Source organism: Triturus cristatus, chromosome 5_2, assembly GCF_964204655.1.
Source record: "Triturus cristatus chromosome 5_2, aTriCri1.1, whole genome shotgun sequence".
Taxonomy (NCBI): Eukaryota; Metazoa; Chordata; class Amphibia; order Caudata; family Salamandridae; genus Triturus; species Triturus cristatus.
The window spans coordinates 576,830,978-576,852,167 of NC_140588.1; the positions used below are offsets into that span (position 1 = coordinate 576,830,978).

The following is a 21,190-nucleotide window of genomic DNA, read 5'->3' on the forward strand; positions in this document are numbered from 1 at the left end:
CCTGCTTAGAGAAATACACCTCCTATGTCTTTTCCCACTGAAGGTAGCAGGAGGAAGTACTTGCTTCCTGGGGAACATGGGCCTGCCACTGGAATTTGTTAACCCGCCTCTTGCGGATTTCTCCCCTTTCTTTGATTTACACCTGCAGGCTCTCCCTTGCCATCGGAGCAGGATCTGCTGATGCAGGCCCGGCTGGATCAAATGTGCAAAGGCTTGTCCCCAGGCCTCGGGAAAAAATTGAGCAGAGATTCCCGCCTCCGCCTCCGCCTCCTCTTGCCTTCCGAACGGGCTTCCAAACGGGCAATGCCCTGACGGGTCCCCCACGCCCCATCCTGCCCATGCCCACACCCCTGTATATGAGGGTGACCCATGTCCCTCACCCTCCATGCTCGAACGGAAGACACGTGTGTCCTGAGGGGAGCGCCAGACAGGCATTTCTCCGGCCAGGCAGACCCCTGCAGCACCCGTTAGGCTCCAAAGCCTGTACATTCCCAAGATGCCACTGGTCACTATGCAAATCAGACAGCCCTGGCCACACCCTCTCCGCCGCTGGGCTCTGCTGCTTTCGGTACGTGCAGCTCAGCTTTTTCTTACCCTGAACCAGACTTCCGTTTCAGCAAAAAGGTGGGTTGCAGTGGGTCCGGGATGCCATTTGGAGACAAAGCCTGCGGCCCTGTCAAAGATGACTTCCTGCCGCACACCATGTGGTCAGAAGCCTACGAAAAGAAGCGCACCTCGGAATACAGAATCTCACTTCCTCAAGAGCCTTGCACAAGAGATTTTCCTCCCGCCGAGGAAAGCAACTCAAAGGGAACCTTGCGAAAATCAAATTAGGAGCCAGATTGCGGGATGCTAGGCAAACTGTTTGTCAGAAAAGCAAATTCATTTTGAGAAGCCCTGACCTGCGGGAAGGAAAAGCATTCAAGGGCAGAAGAAGGACTGTTCCCTGACCGGGAATCGAACCCGGGCCGCGGCGGTGAGAGCGCAGAATCCTAACCACTAGACCACCAGGGAACCCAGAGCCATACAGCAAAAGTTCCTACACTGCTCTCCTAGTGACAAAGCTCATGGGGGCTGAAAGCATATTTTATTCTACAGCGAATATGAATCAGAACTTGAAAAAACACTCATGATTCCACCAGACTGTTTGTCACTTCCAAGCACAGGCCATCCCCTCCCCCGTGCTACTGAACCGACGAATTCCTGTACAATCGGGATCCCCGGGAAATCACAAGAGGGACACCTAGTGGCCGCTGATAGCTCAAAGACAGCTGGTACACCTTCTCACACCTACCTCGTTATTCAGCTTGCTGGAAGAATACATTGCGAATGACCGATTCAAGAGTGCAAGGGAGAAGAGTGCTCCAAAGTAGATGTATACATCGCAGCCGGGTTTTCCAGCAATTTACCTTTCTGATGAGCTGGTACTGCACTTTACGCCCACATAGAGCACCTGACTGGGTGGGGGACTGCGTGCGCATGAAGGTGGCTGAGGGCAATGGGAGCAAAGCAACCTGGGACACAGGGGACCCAGCCCCTTTCCTCTGCTTTCGTCTATAGGTCGGGGTGCCTTTTTAAGGACCTTCGATTAAAAAAAGCTGAGCTGCGTGGACAAATTACGCACGTCTACGTCTTAGAGGGATCTTCCCTGACCGGGAATCGAACCCGGGCCGCGGCGGTGAAAGCGCCGAATCCTAGCCACTAGACCACCAGGGAGGAGATGCTCTTGTGAGCCTGCCTTGCTCACTTCCTTATTGTGACTAAGCTAACTCCACTGTATAGATTGCCCATAAAGTACGAGTGGGGAAAAGTTAGGTGTCACACAGTGTGTTTGTCATAAGCAATTACCTTTATCCTCCTGCAAAAGCCTTTTTACTCTGCAATCACCTCTTGCTGGACAGCCTGCGCTGGAGCAGCCAGCATGAAAAGGGAGCTGAGTAAGGCAGGGCCTAGGGTCTCACCAGGGTGGCCGAGTGGTTAAGGCGTTGGACTTAAGATCCAATGGACAGTTGTCCGCATGGGTTCGAGCCCCATCCCTGGTATGGGTTTTCAGCGGGTGTGTAGGAACTTGCAGATGCTTTTTTAAAGCATTTTCCTCTGCCCTCCTCACCCTCCCAGTGCCCTTCCTTAACAGTCCAAATTCACGTCTCAGCTGTGGGGTCTGCTGCTACTCTGCACTTAGCATGGATGCTTCCCAAAGCAATGCAGTGCCACCTACGCAGAGCCCCTGCTTAGAGAAATACACCTCCTATGTCTTTTCCCACTGAAGGGAGCAGGAGGAAGTACTTGCTTCCTGGGGAACATGGGCCTGCCACTGGAATTTGTTAACCCGCCTCTTGCGGATTTCTCCCCTTTCTTTGATTTACACCTGCAGGCTCTCCCTTGCCATCGGAGCAGGATCTGCTGATGCAGGCCCGGCTGGATCAAATGTGCAAAGGCTTGTCCCCAGGCCTCGGGAAAAAATTGAGCAGAGATTCCCGCCTCCGCCTCCGCCTCCTCTTGCCTTCCGAACGGGCTTCCAAACGGGCAATGCCCTGACGGGTCCCCCACGCCCCATCCTGCCTATGCCCACACCCCTGTATATGAGGGTGACCCATGTCCCTCACCCTCCATGCTCGAACGGAAGACACGTGTGTCCTGAGGGGAGCGCCAGACAGGCATTTCTCCGGCCAGGCAGACCCCTGCAGCACCCGTTAGGCTCCAAAGCCTGTACATTCCCAAGATGCCACTGGTCACTATGCAAATCAGACAGCCCTGGCCACACCCTCTCCGCCGCTGGGCTCTGCTGCTTTCGGTACGTGCAGCTCAGCTTTTTCTTACCCTGAACCAGACTTCCGTTTCAGCAAAAAGGTGGGTTGCAGTGGGTCCGGGATGCCATTTGGAGACAAAGCCTGCGTCCCTGTCAAAGATGACTTCCTGCCGCACACCATGTGGTCAGAAGCCTACGAAAAGAAGCGCACCTCGGAATACAGAATCTCACTTCCTCAAGAGCCTTGCACAAGAGATTTTCCTCCCGCCGAGGAAAGCAACTCAAAGGGAACCTTGCGAAAATCAAATTAGGAGCCAGATTGCGGGATGCTAGGCAAACTGTTTGTCAGAAAAGCAAATTCATTTTGAGAAGCCCTGACCTGCGGGAAGGAAAAGCATTCAAGGGCAGAAGAAGGACTGTTCCCTGACCGGGAATCGAACCCGGGCCGCGGCGGTGAGAGCGCCGAATCCTAACCACTAGACCACCAGGGAACCCACAGCCATACAGCAAAAGTTCCTACACTGCTCTCCTAGTGACAAAGCTCATGGGGGCTGAAAGCATATTTTATTCTACAGCGAATATGAATCAGAACTTGAAAAAACACTCATGATTCCACCAGACTGTTTGTCACTTCCAAGCACAGGCCATCCCCTCCCCCGTGCTACTGAACCGACGAATTCCTGTACAATCGGGATCCCCGGGAAATCACAAGAGGGACACCTAGTGGCCGCTGATAGCTCAAAGACAGCTGGTACACCTTCTCACACCTACCTCGTTATTCAGCTTGCTGGAAGAATACATTGCGAATGACCGATTCAAGAGTGCAAGGGAGAAGAGTGCTCCAAAGTAGATGTATACATCGCAGCCGGGTTTTCCAGCAATTTACCTTTCTGATGAGCTGGTACTGCACTTTACGCCCACATAGAGCACCTGACTGGGTGGGGGACTGCGTGCGCATGAAGGTGGCTGAGGGCAATGGGAGCAAAGCAACCTGGGACACAGGGGACCCAGCCCCTTTCCTCTGCTTTCGTCTATAGGTCGGGGTGCCTTTTTAAGGACCTTCGATTAAAAAAAGCTGAGCTGCGTGGACAAATTACGCACGTCTACGTCTTAGAGGGATCTTCCCTGACCGGGAATTGAACCCGGGCCGCGGCGGTGAAAGCGCCGAATCCTAGCCACTAGACCACCAGGGAGGAGATGCTCTTGTGAGCCTGCCTTGCTCACTTCCTTATTGTGACTAAGCTAACTCCACTGTATAGATTGCCCATAAAGTACGAGTGGGGAAAAGTTAGGTGTCACACAGTGTGTTTGTCATAAGCAATTACCTTTATCCTCCTGCAAAAGCCTTTTTACTCTGCAATCACCTCTTGCTGGACAGCCTGCGCTGGAGCAGCCAGCATGAAAAGGGAGCTGAGTAAGGCAGGACCTAGGGTCTCACCAGGGTGGCCGAGTGGTTAAGGCGTTGGACTTAAGATCCAATGGACAGTTGTCCGCATGGGTTCGAGCCCCATCCCTGGTATGGGTTTTCAGTGGGTGTGTAGGAACTTGCAGATGCTTTTGTAAAGCATTTTCCTCTGCCCTCCTCACCCTCCCAGTGCCCTTCCTTAACAGTCCCAATTCACGTCTCAGCTGTGGGGTCTGCTGCTACTCTGCACTTAGCATGGATGTTTGCCAAAGCAATGCAGTGCCACCTACGCAGAGCCCCTGCTTAGAGAAATACACCTCCTATGTCTTTTCCCACTGAAGGTAGCAGGAGGAAGTACTTGCTTCCTGGGGAACATGGGCCTGCCACTGGAATTTGTTAACCCGCCTCTTGCGGATTTCTCCCCTTTCTTTGATTTACACCTGCAGGCTCTCCCTTGCCATCGGAGCAGGATCTGCTGATGCAGGCCCGGCTGGATCAAATGTGCAAAGGCTTGTCCCCAGGCCTCGGGAAAAAATTGAGCAGAGATTCCCGCCTCCGCCTCCGCCTCCTCTTGCCTTCCGAACGGGCTTCCAAACGGGCAATGCCCTGACGGGTCCCCCACGCCCCATCCTGCCCATGCCCACACCCCTGTATATGAGGGTGACCCATGTCCCTCACCCTCCATGCTCGAACGGAAGACACGTGTGTCCTGAGGGGAGCGCCAGACAGGCATTTCTCCGGCCAGGCAGACCCCTGCAGCACCCGTTAGGCTCCAAAGCCTGTACATTCCCAAGATGCCACTGGTCACTATGCAAATCAGACAGCCCTGGCCACACCCTCTCTGCCGCTGGGCTCTGCTGCTTTCGGTACGTGCAGCTCAGCTTTTTCTTACCCTGAACCAGACTTCCGTTTCAGCAAAAAGGTGGGTTGCAGTGGGTCCGGGATGCCATTTGGAGACAAAGCCTGCGTCCCTGTCAAAGATGACTTCCTGCCGCACACCATGTGGTCAGAAGCCTACGAAAAGAAGCGCACCTCGGAATACAGAATCTCACTTCCTCAAGAGCCTTGCACAAGAGATTTTCCTCCCGCCGAGGAAAGCAACTCAAAGGGAACCTTGCGAAAATCAAATTAGGAGCCAGATTGCGGGATGCTAGGCAAACTGTTTGTCAGAAAAGCAAATTCATTTTGAGAAGCCCTGACCTGCGGGAAGGAAAAGCATTCAAGGGCAGAAGAAGGACTGTTCCCTGACCGGGAATCGAACCCGGGCCGCGGCGGTGAGAGCGCCGAATCCTAACCACTAGACCACCAGGGAACCCACAGCCATACAGCAAAAGTTCCTACACTGCTCTCCTAGTGACAAAGCTCATGGGGGCTGAAAGCATATTTTATTCTACAGCGAATATGAATCAGAACTTGAAAAAACACTCATGATTCCACCAGACTGTTTGTCACTTCCAAGCACAGGCCATCCCCTCCCCCGTGCTACTGAACCGACGAATTCCTGTACAATCGGGATCCCCGGGAAATCACAAGAGGGACACCTAGTGGCCGCTGATAGCTCAAAGACAGCTGGTACACCTTCTCACACCTACCTCGTTATTCAGCTTGCTGGAAGAATACATTGCGAATGACCGATTCAAGAGTGCAAGGGAGAAGAGTGCTCCAAAGTAGATGTATACATCGCAGCCGGGTTTTCCAGCAATTTACCTTTCTGATGAGCTGGTACTGCACTTTACGCCCACATAGAGCACCTGACTGGGTGGGGGACTGCGTGCGCATGAAGGTGGCTGAGGGCAATGGGAGCAAAGCAACCTGGGACACAGGGGACCCAGCCCCTTTCCTCTGCTTTCGTCTATAGGTCGGGGTGCCTTTTTAAGGACCTTCGATTAAAAAAAGCTGAGCTGCGTGGACAAATTACGCACGTCTACGTCTTAGAGGGATCTTCCCTGACCGGGAATTGAACCCGGGCCGTGGCGGTGAAAGCGCCGAATCCTAGCCACTAGACCACCAGGGAGGAGATGCTCTTGTGAGCCTGCCTTGCTCACTTCCTTATTGTGACTAAGCTAACTCCACTGTATAGATTGCCCATAAAGTACGAGTGGGGAAAAGTTAGGTGTCACACAGTGTGTTTGTCATAAGCAATTACCTTTATCCTCCTGCAAAAGCCTTTTTACTCTGCAATCACCTCTTGCTGGACAGCCTGCGCTGGAGCAGCCAGCATGAAAAGGGAGCTGAGTAAGGCAGGGCCTAGGGTCTCACCAGGGTGGCCGAGTGGTTAAGGCGTTGGACTTAAGATCCAATGGACAGTTGTCCGCATGGGTTCGAGCCCCATCCCTGGTATGGGTTTTCAGTGGGTGTGTAGGAACTTGCAGATGCTTTTGTAAAGCATTTTCCTCTGCCCTCCTCACCCTCCCAGTGCCCTTCCTTAACAGTCCCAATTCACGTCTCAGCTGTGGGGTCTGCTGCTACTCTGCACTTAGCATGGATGTTTGCCAAAGCAATGCAGTGCCACCTACGCAGAGCCCCTGCTTAGAGAAATACACCTCCTATGTCTTTTCCCACTGAAGGTAGCAGGAGGAAGTACTTGCTTCCTGGGGAACATGGGCCTGCCACTGGAATTTGTTAACCCGCCTCTTGCGGATTTCTCCCCTTTCTTTGATTTACACCTGCAGGCTCTCCCTTGCCATCGGAGCAGGATCTGCTGATGCAGGCCCGGCTGGATCAAATGTGCAAAGGCTTGTCCCCAGGCCTCGGGAAAAAATTGAGCAGAGATTCCCGCCTCCGCCTCCGCCTCCTCTTGCCTTCCGAACGGGCTTCCAAACGGGCAATGCCCTGACGGGTCCCCCACGCCCCATCCTGCCCATGCCCACACCCCTGTATATGAGGGTGACCCATGTCCCTCACCCTCCATGCTCGAACGGAAGACACGTGTGTCCTGAGGGGAGCGCCAGACAGGCATTTCTCCGGCCAGGCAGACCCCTGCAGCACCCGTTAGGCTCCAAAGCCTGTACATTCCCAAGATGCCACTGGTCACTATGCAAATCAGACAGCCCTGGCCACACCCTCTCCGCCGCTGGGCTCTGCTGCTTTCGGTACGTGCAGCTCAGCTTTTTCTTACCCTGAACCAGACTTCCGTTTCAGCAAAAAGGTGGGTTGCAGTGGGTCCGGGATGCCATTTGGAGACAAAGCCTGCGGCCCTGTCAAAGATGACTTCCTGCCGCACACCATGTGGTCAGAAGCCTACGAAAAGAAGCGCACCTCGGAATACAGAATCTCACTTCCTCAAGAGCCTTGCACAAGAGATTTTCCTCCCGCCGAGGAAAGCAACTCAAAGGGAACCTTGCGAAAATCAAATTAGGAGCCAGATTGCGGGATGCTAGGCAAACTGTTTGTCAGAAAAGCAAATTCATTTTGAGAAGCCCTGACCTGCGGGAAGGAAAAGCATTCAAGGGCAGAAGAAGGACTGTTCCCTGACCGGGAATCGAACCCGGGCCGCGGCGGTGAGAGCGCCGAATCCTAACCACTAGACCACCAGGGAACCCACAGCCATACAGCAAAAGTTCCTACACTGCTCTCCTAGTGACAAAGCTCATGGGGGCTGAAAGCATATTTTATTCTACAGCGAATATGAATCAGAACTTGAAAAAACACTCATGATTCCACCAGACTGTTTGTCACTTCCAAGCACAGGCCATCCCCTCCCCCGTGCTACTGAACCGACGAATTCCTGTACAATCGGGATCCCCGGGAAATCACAAGAGGGACACCTAGTGGCCGCTGATAGCTCAAAGACAGCTGGTACACCTTCTCACACCTACCTCGTTATTCAGCTTGCTGGAAGAATACATTGCGAATGACCGATTCAAGAGTGCAAGGGAGAAGAGTGCTCCAAAGTAGATGTATACATCGCAGCCGGGTTTTCCAGCAATTTACCTTTCTGATGAGCTGGTACTGCACTTTACGCCCACATAGAGCACCTGACTGGGTGGGGGACTGCGTGCGCATGAAGGTGGCTGAGGGCAATGGGAGCAAAGCAACCTGGGACACAGGGGACCCAGCCCCTTTCCTCTGCTTTCGTCTATAGGTCGGGGTGCCTTTTTAAGGACCTTCGATTAAAAAAAGCTGAGCTGCGTGGACAAATTACACACGTCTACGTCTTAGAGGGATCTTCCCTGACCGGGAATCGAACCCGGGCCGCGGCGGTGAAAGCGCCGAATCCTAGCCACTAGACCACCAGGGAGGAGATGCTCTTGTGAGCCTGCCTTGCTCACTTCCTTATTGTGACTAAGCTAACTCCACTGTATAGATTGCCCATAAAGTACGAGTGGGGAAAAGTTAGGTGTCACACAGTGTGTTTGTCATAAGCAATTACCTTTATCCTCCTGCAAAAGCCTTTTTACTCTGCAATCACCTCTTGCTGGACAGCCTGCGCTGGAGCAGCCAGCATGAAAAGGGAGCTGAGTAAGGCAGGGCCTAGGGTCTCACCAGGGTGGCCGAGTGGTTAAGGCGTTGGACTTAAGATCCAATGGACAGTTGTCCGCATGGGTTCGAGCCCCATCCCTGGTATGGGTTTTCAGCGGGTGTGTAGGAACTTGCAGATGCTTTTTTAAAGCATTTTCCTCTGCCCTCCTCACCCTCCCAGTGCCCTTCCTTAACAGTCCCAATTCACGTCTCAGCTGTGGGGTCTGCTGCTACTCTGCACTTAGCATGGATGCTTCCCAAAGCAATGCAGTGCCACCTACGCAGAGCCCCTGCTTAGAGAAATACACCTCCTATGTCTTTTCCCACTGAAGGGAGCAGGAGGAAGTACTTGCTTCCTGGGGAACATGGGCCTGCCACTGGAATTTGTTAACCCGCCTCTTGCGGATTTCTCCCCTTTCTTTGATTTACACCTGCAGGCTCTCCCTTGCCATCGGAGCAGGATCTGCTGATGCAGGCCCGGCTGGATCAAATGTGCAAAGGCTTGTCCCCAGGCCTCGGGAAAAAATTGAGCAGAGATTCCCGCCTCCGCCTCCGCCTCCGCCTCCTCTTGCCTTCCGAACGGGCTTCCAAACGGGCAATGCCCTGACGGGTCCCCCACGCCCCATCCTGCCCATGCCCACACCCCTGTATATGAGGGTGACCCATGTCCCTCACCCTCCATGCTCGAACGGAAGACACGTGTGTCCTGAGGGGAGCGCCAGACAGGCATTTCTCCGGCCAGGCAGACCCCTGCAGCACCCGTTAGGCTCCAAAGCCTGTACATTCCCAAGATGCCACTGGTCACTATGCAAATCAGACAGCCCTGGCCACACCCTCTCCGCCGCTGGGCTCTGCTGCTTTCGGTACGTGCAGCTCAGCTTTTTCTTACCCTGAACCAGACTTCCGTTTCAGCAAAAAGGTGGGTTGCAGTGGGTCCGGGATGCCATTTGGAGACAAAGCCTGCGGCCCTGTCAAAGATGACTTCCTGCCGCACACCATGTGGTCAGAAGCCTACGAAAAGAAGCGCACCTCGGAATACAGAATCTCACTTCCTCAAGAGCCTTGCACAAGAGATTTTCCTCCCGCCGAGGAAAGCAACTCAAAGGGAACCTTGCGAAAATCAAATTAGGAGCCAGATTGCGGGATGCTAGGCAAACTGTTTGTCAGAAAAGCAAATTCATTTTGAGAAGCCCTGACCTGCGGGAAGGAAAAGCATTCAAGGGCAGAAGAAGGACTGTTCCCTGACCGGGAATCGAACCCGGGCCGCGGCGGTGAGAGCGCAGAATCCTAACCACTAGACCACCAGGGAACCCAGAGCCATACAGCAAAAGTTCCTACACTGCTCTCCTAGTGACAAAGCTCATGGGGGCTGAAAGCATATTTTATTCTACAGCGAATATGAATCAGAACTTGAAAAAACACTCATGATTCCACCAGACTGTTTGTCACTTCCAAGCACAGGCCATCCCCTCCCCCGTGCTACTGAACCGACGAATTCCTGTACAATCGGGATCCCCGGGAAATCACAAGAGGGACACCTAGTGGCCGCTGATAGCTCAAAGACAGCTGGTACACCTTCTCACACCTACCTCGTTATTCAGCTTGCTGGAAGAATACATTGCGAATGACCGATTCAAGAGTGCAAGGGAGAAGAGTGCTCCAAAGTAGATGTATACATCGCAGCCGGGTTTTCCAGCAATTTACCTTTCTGATGAGCTGGTACTGCACTTTACGCCCACATAGAGCACCTGACTGGGTGGGGGACTGCGTGCGCATGAAGGTGGCTGAGGGCAATGGGAGCAAAGCAACCTGGGACACAGGGGACCCAGCCCCTTTCCTCTGCTTTCGTCTATAGGTCGGGGTGCCTTTTTAAGGACCTTCGATTAAAAAAAGCTGAGCTGCGTGGACAAATTACGCACGTCTACGTCTTAGAGGGATCTTCCCTGACCGGGAATCGAACCCGGGCCGCGGCGGTGAAAGCGCCGAATCCTAGCCACTAGACCACCAGGGAGGAGATGCTCTTGTGAGCCTGCCTTGCTCACTTCCTTATTGTGACTAAGCTAACTCCACTGTATAGATTGCCCATAAAGTACGAGTGGGGAAAAGTTAGGTGTCACACAGTGTGTTTGTCATAAGCAATTACCTTTATCCTCCTGCAAAAGCCTTTTTACTCTGCAATCACCTCTTGCTGGACAGCCTGCGCTGGAGCAGCCAGCATGAAAAGGGAGCTGAGTAAGGCAGGGCCTAGGGTCTCACCAGGGTGGCCGAGTGGTTAAGGCGTTGGACTTAAGATCCAATGGACAGTTGTCCGCATGGGTTCGAGCCCCATCCCTGGTATGGGTTTTCAGCGGGTGTGTAGGAACTTGCAGATGCTTTTTTAAAGCATTTTCCTCTGCCCTCCTCACCCTCCCAGTGCCCTTCCTTAACAGTCCAAATTCACGTCTCAGCTGTGGGGTCTGCTGCTACTCTGCACTTAGCATGGATGCTTCCCAAAGCAATGCAGTGCCACCTACGCAGAGCCCCTGCTTAGAGAAATACACCTCCTATGTCTTTTCCCACTGAAGGGAGCAGGAGGAAGTACTTGCTTCCTGGGGAACATGGGCCTGCCACTGGAATTTGTTAACCCGCCTCTTGCGGATTTCTCCCCTTTCTTTGATTTACACCTGCAGGCTCTCCCTTGCCATCGGAGCAGGATCTGCTGATGCAGGCCCGGCTGGATCAAATGTGCAAAGGCTTGTCCCCAGGCCTCGGGAAAAAATTGAGCAGAGATTCCCGCCTCCGCCTCCGCCTCCTCTTGCCTTCCGAACGGGCTTCCAAACGGGCAATGCCCTGACGGGTCCCCCACGCCCCATCCTGCCTATGCCCACACCCCTGTATATGAGGGTGACCCATGTCCCTCACCCTCCATGCTCGAACGGAAGACACGTGTGTCCTGAGGGGAGCGCCAGACAGGCATTTCTCCGGCCAGGCAGACCCCTGCAGCACCCGTTAGGCTCCAAAGCCTGTACATTCTCAAGATGCCACTGGTCACTATGCAAATCAGACAGCCCTGGCCACACCCTCTCCGCCGCTGGGCTCTGCTGCTTTCGGTACGTGCAGCTCAGCTTTTTCTTACCCTGAACCAGACTTCCGTTTCAGCAAAAAGGTGGGTTGCAGTGGGTCCGGGATGCCATTTGGAGACAAAGCCTGCGTCCCTGTCAAAGATGACTTCCTGCCGCACACCATGTGGTCAGAAGCCTACGAAAAGAAGCGCACCTCGGAATACAGAATCTCACTTCCTCAAGAGCCTTGCACAAGAGATTTTCCTCCCGCCGAGGAAAGCAACTCAAAGGGAACCTTGCGAAAATCAAATTAGGAGCCAGATTGCGGGATGCTAGGCAAACTGTTTGTCAGAAAAGCAAATTCATTTTGAGAAGCCCTGACCTGCGGGAAGGAAAAGCATTCAAGGGCAGAAGAAGGACTGTTCCCTGACCGGGAATCGAACCCGGGCCGCGGCGGTGAGAGCGCCGAATCCTAACCACTAGACCACCAGGGAACCCACAGCCATACAGCAAAAGTTCCTACACTGCTCTCCTAGTGACAAAGCTCATGGGGGCTGAAAGCATATTTTATTCTACAGCGAATATGAATCAGAACTTGAAAAAACACTCATGATTCCACCAGACTGTTTGTCACTTCCAAGCACAGGCCATCCCCTCCCCCGTGCTACTGAACCGACGAATTCCTGTACAATCGGGATCCCCGGGAAATCACAAGAGGGACACCTAGTGGCCGCTGATAGCTCAAAGACAGCTGGTACACCTTCTCACACCTACCTCGTTATTCAGCTTGCTGGAAGAATACATTGCGAATGACCGATTCAAGAGTGCAAGGGAGAAGAGTGCTCCAAAGTAGATGTATACATCGCAGCCGGGTTTTCCAGCAATTTACCTTTCTGATGAGCTGGTACTGCACTTTACGCCCACATAGAGCACCTGACTGGGTGGGGGACTGCGTGCGCATGAAGGTGGCTGAGGGCAATGGGAGCAAAGCAACCTGGGACACAGGGGACCCAGCCCCTTTCCTCTGCTTTCGTCTATAGGTCGGGGTGCCTTTTTAAGGACCTTCGATTAAAAAAAGCTGAGCTGCGTGGACAAATTACGCACGTCTACGTCTTAGAGGGATCTTCCCTGACCGGGAATTGAACCCGGGCCGCGGCGGTGAAAGCGCCGAATCCTAGCCACTAGACCACCAGGGAGGAGATGCTCTTGTGAGCCTGCCTTGCTCACTTCCTTATTGTGACTAAGCTAACTCCACTGTATAGATTGCCCATAAAGTACGAGTGGGGAAAAGTTAGGTGTCACACAGTGTGTTTGTCATAAGCAATTACCTTTATCCTCCTGCAAAAGCCTTTTTACTCTGCAATCACCTCTTGCTGGACAGCCTGCGCTGGAGCAGCCAGCATGAAAAGGGAGCTGAGTAAGGCAGGACCTAGGGTCTCACCAGGGTGGCCGAGTGGTTAAGGCGTTGGACTTAAGATCCAATGGACAGTTGTCCGCATGGGTTCGAGCCCCATCCCTGGTATGGGTTTTCAGTGGGTGTGTAGGAACTTGCAGATGCTTTTGTAAAGCATTTTCCTCTGCCCTCCTCACCCTCCCAGTGCCCTTCCTTAACAGTCCCAATTCACGTCTCAGCTGTGGGGTCTGCTGCTACTCTGCACTTAGCATGGATGTTTGCCAAAGCAATGCAGTGCCACCTACGCAGAGCCCCTGCTTAGAGAAATACACCTCCTATGTCTTTTCCCACTGAAGGTAGCAGGAGGAAGTACTTGCTTCCTGGGGAACATGGGCCTGCCACTGGAATTTGTTAACCCGCCTCTTGCGGATTTCTCCCCTTTCTTTGATTTACACCTGCAGGCTCTCCCTTGCCATCGGAGCAGGATCTGCTGATGCAGGCCCGGCTGGATCAAATGTGCAAAGGCTTGTCCCCAGGCCTCGGGAAAAAATTGAGCAGAGATTCCCGCCTCCGCCTCCGCCTCCTCTTGCCTTCCGAACGGGCTTCCAAACGGGCAATGCCCTGACGGGTCCCCCACGCCCCATCCTGCCCATGCCCACACCCCTGTATATGAGGGTGACCCATGTCCCTCACCCTCCATGCTCGAACGGAAGACACGTGTGTCCTGAGGGGAGCGCCAGACAGGCATTTCTCCGGCCAGGCAGACCCCTGCAGCACCCGTTAGGCTCCAAAGCCTGTACATTCCCAAGATGCCACTGGTCACTATGCAAATCAGACAGCCCTGGCCACACCCTCTCCGCCGCTGGGCTCTGCTGCTTTCGGTACGTGCAGCTCAGCTTTTTATTACCCTGAACCAGACTTCCGTTTCAGCAAAAAGGTGGGTTGCAGTGGGTCCGGGATGCCATTTGGAGACAAAGCCTGCGGCCCTGTCAAAGATGACTTCCTGCCGCACACCATGTGGTCAGAAGCCTACGAAAAGAAGCGCACCTCGGAATACAGAATCTCACTTCCTCAAGAGCCTTGCACAAGAGATTTTCCTCCCGCCGAGGAAAGCAACTCAAAGGGAACCTTGCGAAAATCAAATTAGGAGCCAGATTGCGGGATGCTAGGCAAACTGTTTGTCAGAAAAGCAAATTCATTTTGAGAAGCCCTGACCTGCGGGAAGGAAAAGCATTCAAGGGCAGAAGAAGGACTGTTCCCTGACCGGGAATCGAACCCGGGCCGCGGCGGTGAGAGCGCCGAATCCTAACCACTAGACCACCAGGGAACCCACAGCCATACAGCAAAAGTTCCTACACTGCTCTCCTAGTGACAAAGCTCATGGGGGCTGAAAGCATATTTTATTCTACAGCGAATATGAATCAGAACTTGAAAAAACACTCATGATTCCACCAGACTGTTTGTCACTTCCAAGCACAGGCCATCCCCTCCCCAGTGCTACTGAACCGACGAATTCCTGTACAATCGGGATCCCCGGGAAATCACAAGAGGGACACCTAGTGGCCGCTGATAGCTCAAAGACAGCTGGTACACCTTCTCACACCTACCTCGTTATTCAGCTTGCTGGAAGAATACATTGCGAATGACCGATTCAAGAGTGCAAGGGAGAAGAGTGCTCCAAAGTAGATGTATACATCGCAGCCGGGTTTTCCAGCAATTTACCTTTCTGATGAGCTGGTACTGCACTTTACGCCCACATAGAGCACCTGACTGGGTGGGGGACTGCGTGCGCATGAAGGTGGCTGAGGGCAATGGGAGCAAAGCAACCTGGGACACAGGAGACCCAGCCCCTTTCCTCTGCTTTCGTCTATAGGTCGGGGTGCCTTTTTAAGGACCTTCGATTAAAAAAAGCTGAGCTGCGTGGACAAATTACACACGTCTACGTCTTAGAGGGATCTTCCCTGACCGGGAATCGAACCCGGGCCGCGGCGGTGAAAGCGCCGAATCCTAGCCACTAGACCACCAGGGAGGAGATGCTCTTGTGAGCCTGCCTTGCTCACTTCCTTATTGTGACTAAGCTAACTCCACTGTATAGATTGCCCATAAAGTACGAGTGGGGAAAAGTTAGGTGTCACACAGTGTGTTTGTCATAAGCAATTACCTTTATCCTCCTGCAAAAGCCTTTTTACTCTGCAATCACCTCTTGCTGGACAGCCTGCGCTGGAGCAGCCAGCATGAAAAGGGAGCTGAGTAAGGCAGGGCCTAGGGTCTCACCAGGGTGGCCGAGTGGTTAAGGCGTTGGACTTAAGATCCAATGGACAGTTGTCCGCATGGGTTCGAGCCCCATCCCTGGTATGGGTTTTCAGCGGGTGTGTAGGAACTTGCAGATGCTTTTTTAAAGCATTTTCCTCTGCCCTCCTCACCCTCCCAGTGCCCTTCCTTAACAGTCCCAATTCACGTCTCAGCTGTGGGGTCTGCTGCTACTCTGCACTTAGCATGGATGCTTCCCAAAGCAATGCAGTGCCACCTACGCAGAGCCCCTGCTTAGAGAAATACACCTCCTATGTCTTTTCCCACTGAAGGGAGCAGGAGGAAGTACTTGCTTCCTGGGGAACATGGGCCTGCCACTGGAATTTGTTAACCCGCCTCTTGCGGATTTCTCCCCTTTCTTTGATTTACACCTGCAGGCTCTCCCTTGCCATCGGAGCAGGATCTGCTGATGCAGGCCCGGCTGGATCAAATGTGCAAAGGCTTGTCCCCAGGCCTCGGGAAAAAATTGAGCAGAGATTCCCGCCTCCGCCTCCGCCTCCGCCTCCTCTTGCCTTCCGAACGGGCTTCCAAACGGGCAATGCCCTGACGGGTCCCCCACGCCCCATCCTGCCCATGCCCACACCCCTGTATATGAGGGTGACCCATGTCCCTCACCCTCCATGCTCGAACGGAAGACACGTGTGTCCTGAGGGGAGCGCCAGACAGGCATTTCTCCGGCCAGGCAGACCCCTGCAGCACCCGTTAGGCTCCAAAGCCTGTACATTCCCAAGATGCCACTGGTCACTATGCAAATCAGACAGCCCTGGCCACACCCTCTCCGCCGCTGGGCTCTGCTGCTTTCGGTACGTGCAGCTCAGCTTTTTCTTACCCTGAACCAGACTTCCGTTTCAGCAAAAAGGTGGGTTGCAGTGGGTCCGGGATGCCATTTGGAGACAAAGCCTGCGTCCCTGTCAAAGATGACTTCCTGCCGCACACCATGTGGTCAGAAGCCTACGAAAAGAAGCGCACCTCGGAATACAGAATCTCACTTCCTCAAGAGCCTTGCACAAGAGATTTTCCTCCCGCCGAGGAAAGCAACTCAAAGGGAACCTTGCGAAAATCAAATTAGGAGCCAGATTGCGGGATGCTAGGCAAACTGTTTGTCAGAAAAGCAAATTCATTTTGAGAAGCCCTGAGCTGCGGGAAGGAAAAGCATTCAAGGGCAGAAGAAGGACTGTTCCCTGACCGGGAATCGAACCCGGGCCGCGGCGGTGAGAGCGCAGAATCCTAACCACTAGACCACCAGGGAACCCAGAGCCATACAGCAAAAGTTCCTACACTGCTCTCCTAGTGACAAAGCTCATGGGGGCTGAAAGCATATTTTATTCTACAGCGAATATGAATCAGAACTTGAAAAAACACTCATGATTCCACCAGACTGTTTGTCACTTCCAAGCACAGGCCATCCCCTCCCCCGTGCTACTGAACCGACGAATTCCTGTACAATCGGGATCCCCGGGAAATCACAAGAGGGACACCTAGTGGCCGCTGATAGCTCAAAGACAGCTGGTACACCTTCTCACACCTACCTCGTTATTCAGCTTGCTGGAAGAATACATTGCGAATGACCGATTCAAGAGTGCAAGGGAGAAGAGTGCTCCAAAGTAGATGTATACATCGCAGCCGGGTTTTCCAGCAATTTACCTTTCTGATGAGCTGGTACTGCACTTTACGCCCACATAGAGCACCTGACTGGGTGGGGGACTGCGTGCGCATGAAGGTGGCTGAGGGCAATGGGAGCAAAGCAACCTGGGACACAGGGGACCCAGCCCCTTTCCTCTGCTTTCGTCTATAGGTCGGGGTGCCTTTTTAAGGACCTTCGATTAAAAAAAGCTGAGCTGCGTGGACAAATTACGCACGTCTACGTCTTAGAGGGATCTTCCCTGACCGGGAATCGAACCCGGGCCGCGGCGGTGAAAGCGCCGAATCCTAGCCACTAGACCACCAGGGAGGAGATGCTCTTGTGAGCCTGCCTTGCTCACTTCCTTATTGTGACTAAGCTAACTCCACTGTATAGATTGCCCATAAAGTACGAGTGGGGAAAAGTTAGGTGTCACACAGTGTGTTTGTCATAAGCAATTACCTTTATCCTCCTGCAAAAGCCTTTTTACTCTGCAATCACCTCTTGCTGGACAGCCTGCGCTGGAGCAGCCAGCATGAAAAGGGAGCTGAGTAAGGCAGGGCCTAGGGTCTCACCAGGGTGGCCGAGTGGTTAAGGCGTTGGACTTAAGATCCAATGGACAGTTGTCCGCATGGGTTCGAGCCCCATCCCTGGTATGGGTTTTCAGCGGGTGTGTAGGAACTTGCAGATGCTTTTTTAAAGCATTTTCCTCTGCCCTCCTCACCCTCCCAGTGCCCTTCCTTAACAGTCCAAATTCACGTCTCAGCTGTGGGGTCTGCTGCTACTCTGCACTTAGCATGGATGCTTCCCAAAGCAATGCAGTGCCACCTACGCAGAGCCCCTGCTTAGAGAAATACACCTCCTATGTCTTTTCCCACTGAAGGGAGCAGGAGGAAGTACTTGCTTCCTGGGGAACATGGGCCTGCCACTGGAATTTGTTAACCCGCCTCTTGCGGATTTCTCCCCTTTCTTTGATTTACACCTGCAGGCTCTCCCTTGCCATCGGAGCAGGATCTGCTGATGCAGGCCCGGCTGGATCAAATGTGCAAAGGCTTGTCCCCAGGCCTCGGGAAAAAATTGAGCAGAGATTCCCGCCTCCGCCTCCGCCTCCTCTTGCCTTCCGAACGGGCTTCCAAACGGGCAATGCCCTGACGGGTCCCCCACGCCCCATCCTGCCCATGCCCACACCCCTGTATATGAGGGTGACCCATGTCCCTCACCCTCCATGCTCGAACGGAAGACACGTGTGTCCTGAGGGGAGCGCCAGACAGGCATTTCTCCGGCCAGGCAGACCCCTGCAGCACCCGTTAGGCTCCAAAGCCTGTACATTCCCAAGATGCCACTGGTCACTATGCAAATCAGACAGCCCTGGCCACACCCTCTCCGCCGCTGGGCTCTGCTGCTTTCGGTACGTGCAGCTCAGCTTTTTCTTACCCTGAACCAGACTTCCGTTTCAGCAAAAAGGTGGGTTGCAGTGGGTCCGGGATGCCATTTGGAGACAAAGCCTGCGGCCCTGTCAAAGATGACTTCCTGCCGCACACCATGTGGTCAGAAGCCTACGAAAAGAAGCGCACCTCGGAATACAGAATCTCACTTCCTCAAGAGCCTTGCACAAGAGATTTTCCTCCCGCCGAGGAAAGCAACTCAAAGGGAACCTTGCGAAAATCAAATTAGGAGCCAGATTGCGGGATGCTAGGCAAACTGTTTGTCAGAAAAGCAAATTCATTTTGAGAAGCCCTGACCTGCGGGAAGGAAAAGCATTCAAGGGCAGAAGAAGGACTGTTCCCTGACCGGGAATCGAACCCGGGCCGCGGCGGTGAGAGCGCCGAATCCTAACCACTAGACCACCAGGGAACCCACAGCCATACAGCAAAAGTTCCTACACTGCTCTCCTAGTGACAAAGCTCATGGGGGCTGAAAGCATATTTTATTCTACAGCGAATATGAATCAGAACTTGAAAAAACACTCATGATTCCACCAGACTGTTTGTCACTTCCAAGCACAGGCCATCCCCTCCCCCGTGCTACTGAACCGACGAATTCCTGTACAATCGGGATCCCCGGGAAATCACAAGAGGGACACCTAGTGGCCGCTGATAGCTCAAAGACAGCTGGTACACCTTCTCACACCTACCTCGTTATTCAGCTTGCTGGAAGAATACATTGCGAATGACCGATTCAAGAGTGCAAGGGAGAAGAGTGCTCCAAAGTAGATGTATACATCGCAGCCGGGTTTTCCAGCAATTTACCTTTCTGATGAGCTGGTACTGCACTTTACGCCCACATAGAGCACCTGACTGGGTGGGGGACTGCGTGCGCATGAAGGTGGCTGAGGGCAATGGGAGCAAAGCAACCTGGGACACAGGGGACCCAGCCCCTTTCCTCTGCTTTCGTCTATAGGTCGGGGTGCCTTTTTAAGGACCTTCGATTAAAAAAAGCTGAGCTGCGTGGACAAATTACGCATGTCTACGTCTTAGAGGGATCTTCCCTGACCGGGAATTGAACCCGGGCCGCGGCGGTGAAAGCGCCGAATCCTAGCCACTAGACCACCAGGGAGGAGATGCTCTTGTGAGCCTGCCTTGCTCACTTCCTTATTGTGACTAAGCTAACTCCACTGTATAGATTGCCCATAAAGTACGAGTGGGGAAAAGTTAGGTGTCACACAGTGTGTTTGTCATAAGCAATTACCTTTATCCTCCTGCAAAAGCCTTTTTACTCTGCAATCACCTCTTGCTGGACAGCCTGCGCTGGAGCAGCCAGCATGAAAAGGGAGCTGAGTAAGGCAGGACCTAGGGTCTCACCAGGGTGGCCGAGTGGTTAAGGCGTTGGACTTAAGATCCAATGGACAGTTGTCCGCATGGGTTCGAGCCCCATCCCTGGTATGGGTTTTCAGTGGGTGTGTAGGAACTTGCAGATGCTTTTGTAAAGCATTTTCCTCTGCCCTCCTCACCCTCCCAGTGCCCTTCCTTAACAGTCCCAATTCACGTCTCAGCTGTGGGGTCTGCTGCTACTCTGCACTTAGCATGGATGTTTGCCAAAGCAATGCAGTGCCACCTACGCAGAGCCCCTGCTTAGAGAAATACACCTCCTATGTCTTTTCCCACTGAAGGTAGCAGGAGGAAGTACTTGCTTCCTGGGGAACATGGGCCTGCCACTGGAATTTGTTAACCCGCCTCTTGCGGATTTCTCCCCTTTCTTTGATTTACACCTGCAGGCTCTCCCTTGCCATCGGAGCAGGATCTGCTGATGCAGGCCCGGCTGGATCAAATGTGCAAAGGCTTGTCCCCAGGCCTCGGGAAAAAATTGAGCAGAGATTCCCGCCTCCGCCTCCGCCTCCTCTTGCCTTCCGAACGGGCTTCCAAACGGGCAATGCCCTGACGGGTCCCCCACGCCCCATCCTGCCCATGCCCACACCCCTGTATATGAGGGTGACCCATGTCCCTCACCCTCCATGCTCGAACGGAAGACACGTGTGTCCTGAGGGGAGCGCCAGACAGGCATTTCTCCGGCCAGGCAGACCCCTGCAGCACCCGTTAGGCTCCAAAGCCTGTACATTCCCAAGATGCCACTGGTCACTATGCAAATCAGACAGCCCTGGCCACACCCTCTCCGCCGCTGGGCTCTGCTGCTTTCGGTACGTGCAGCTCAGCTTTTTCTTACCCTGAACCAGACTTCCGTTTCAGCAAAAAGGTGGGTTGCAGTGGGTCCGGGATGCCATTTGGAGACAAAGCCTGCGTCCCTGTCAAAGATGACTTCCTGCCGCACACCATGTGGTCAGAAGCCTACGAAAAGAAGCGCACCTCGGAATACAGAATCTCACTTCCTCAAGAGCCTTGCACAAGAGATTTTCCTCCCGCCGAGGAAAGCAACTCAAAGGGAACCTTGCGAAAATCAAATTAGGAGCCAGATTGCGGGATGCTAGGCAAACTGTTTGTCAGAAAAGCAAATTCATTTTGAGAAGCCCTGAGCTGCGGGAAGGAAAAGCATTCAAGGGCAGAAGAAGGACTGTTCCCTGACCCGGAATCGAACCCGGGCCGCGGCGGTGAGAGCGCAGAATCCTAACCACTAGACCACCAGGGAACCCAGAGCCATACAGCAAAAGTTCCTACACTGCTCTCCTAGTGACAAAGCTCATGGGGGCTGAAAGCATATTTTATTCTACAGCGAATATGAATCAGAACTTGAAAAAACACTCATGATTCCACCAGAC

The 21,190-nt window shown here is 53.4% G+C and overlaps 15 non-coding genes across 15 annotated transcripts; 9 read left to right on the top strand and 6 right to left on the bottom strand.

Moving 5' to 3' along the window:
* Positions 1–1,959: 1,959 nt before the first annotated feature.
* TRNAL-UAA (transfer RNA leucine (anticodon UAA)) lies at positions 1,960–2,042 on the top strand. Its single transcript has one exon. It is a non-coding gene; the product is annotated as a tRNA-Leu (tRNA).
* Positions 2,043–3,168: 1,126 nt separating this feature from the next.
* TRNAE-CUC (transfer RNA glutamic acid (anticodon CUC)) lies at positions 3,169–3,240 on the bottom strand. The gene has a single exon. It is a non-coding gene; the product is annotated as a tRNA-Glu (tRNA).
* Positions 3,241–4,185: 945 nt separating this feature from the next.
* TRNAL-UAA (transfer RNA leucine (anticodon UAA)) lies at positions 4,186–4,268 on the top strand. The gene has a single exon. It is a non-coding gene; the product is annotated as a tRNA-Leu (tRNA).
* Positions 4,269–5,394: 1,126 nt separating this feature from the next.
* Positions 5,395–5,466, bottom strand: TRNAE-CUC (transfer RNA glutamic acid (anticodon CUC)). Its single transcript has one exon. It is a non-coding gene; the product is annotated as a tRNA-Glu (tRNA).
* A 945-nt stretch (positions 5,467–6,411) lies between these two features.
* TRNAL-UAA (transfer RNA leucine (anticodon UAA)) lies at positions 6,412–6,494 on the top strand. The gene has a single exon. It is a non-coding gene; the product is annotated as a tRNA-Leu (tRNA).
* A 1,126-nt stretch (positions 6,495–7,620) lies between these two features.
* On the bottom strand, positions 7,621–7,692 carry TRNAE-CUC (transfer RNA glutamic acid (anticodon CUC)). Its single transcript has one exon. It is a non-coding gene; the product is annotated as a tRNA-Glu (tRNA).
* A 945-nt stretch (positions 7,693–8,637) lies between these two features.
* On the top strand, positions 8,638–8,720 carry TRNAL-UAA (transfer RNA leucine (anticodon UAA)). Its single transcript has one exon. It is a non-coding gene; the product is annotated as a tRNA-Leu (tRNA).
* A 2,149-nt stretch (positions 8,721–10,869) lies between these two features.
* Positions 10,870–10,952, top strand: TRNAL-UAA (transfer RNA leucine (anticodon UAA)). The gene has a single exon. It is a non-coding gene; the product is annotated as a tRNA-Leu (tRNA).
* Positions 10,953–12,078: 1,126 nt separating this feature from the next.
* On the bottom strand, positions 12,079–12,150 carry TRNAE-CUC (transfer RNA glutamic acid (anticodon CUC)). Its single transcript has one exon. It is a non-coding gene; the product is annotated as a tRNA-Glu (tRNA).
* Positions 12,151–13,095: 945 nt separating this feature from the next.
* Positions 13,096–13,178, top strand: TRNAL-UAA (transfer RNA leucine (anticodon UAA)). Its single transcript has one exon. It is a non-coding gene; the product is annotated as a tRNA-Leu (tRNA).
* Positions 13,179–14,304: 1,126 nt separating this feature from the next.
* TRNAE-CUC (transfer RNA glutamic acid (anticodon CUC)) lies at positions 14,305–14,376 on the bottom strand. The gene has a single exon. It is a non-coding gene; the product is annotated as a tRNA-Glu (tRNA).
* A 945-nt stretch (positions 14,377–15,321) lies between these two features.
* On the top strand, positions 15,322–15,404 carry TRNAL-UAA (transfer RNA leucine (anticodon UAA)). The gene has a single exon. It is a non-coding gene; the product is annotated as a tRNA-Leu (tRNA).
* Positions 15,405–17,553: 2,149 nt separating this feature from the next.
* TRNAL-UAA (transfer RNA leucine (anticodon UAA)) lies at positions 17,554–17,636 on the top strand. Its single transcript has one exon. It is a non-coding gene; the product is annotated as a tRNA-Leu (tRNA).
* Positions 17,637–18,762: 1,126 nt separating this feature from the next.
* TRNAE-CUC (transfer RNA glutamic acid (anticodon CUC)) lies at positions 18,763–18,834 on the bottom strand. Its single transcript has one exon. It is a non-coding gene; the product is annotated as a tRNA-Glu (tRNA).
* Positions 18,835–19,779: 945 nt separating this feature from the next.
* On the top strand, positions 19,780–19,862 carry TRNAL-UAA (transfer RNA leucine (anticodon UAA)). Its single transcript has one exon. It is a non-coding gene; the product is annotated as a tRNA-Leu (tRNA).
* The last annotated feature ends 1,328 nt before the right edge of the window (positions 19,863–21,190 follow it).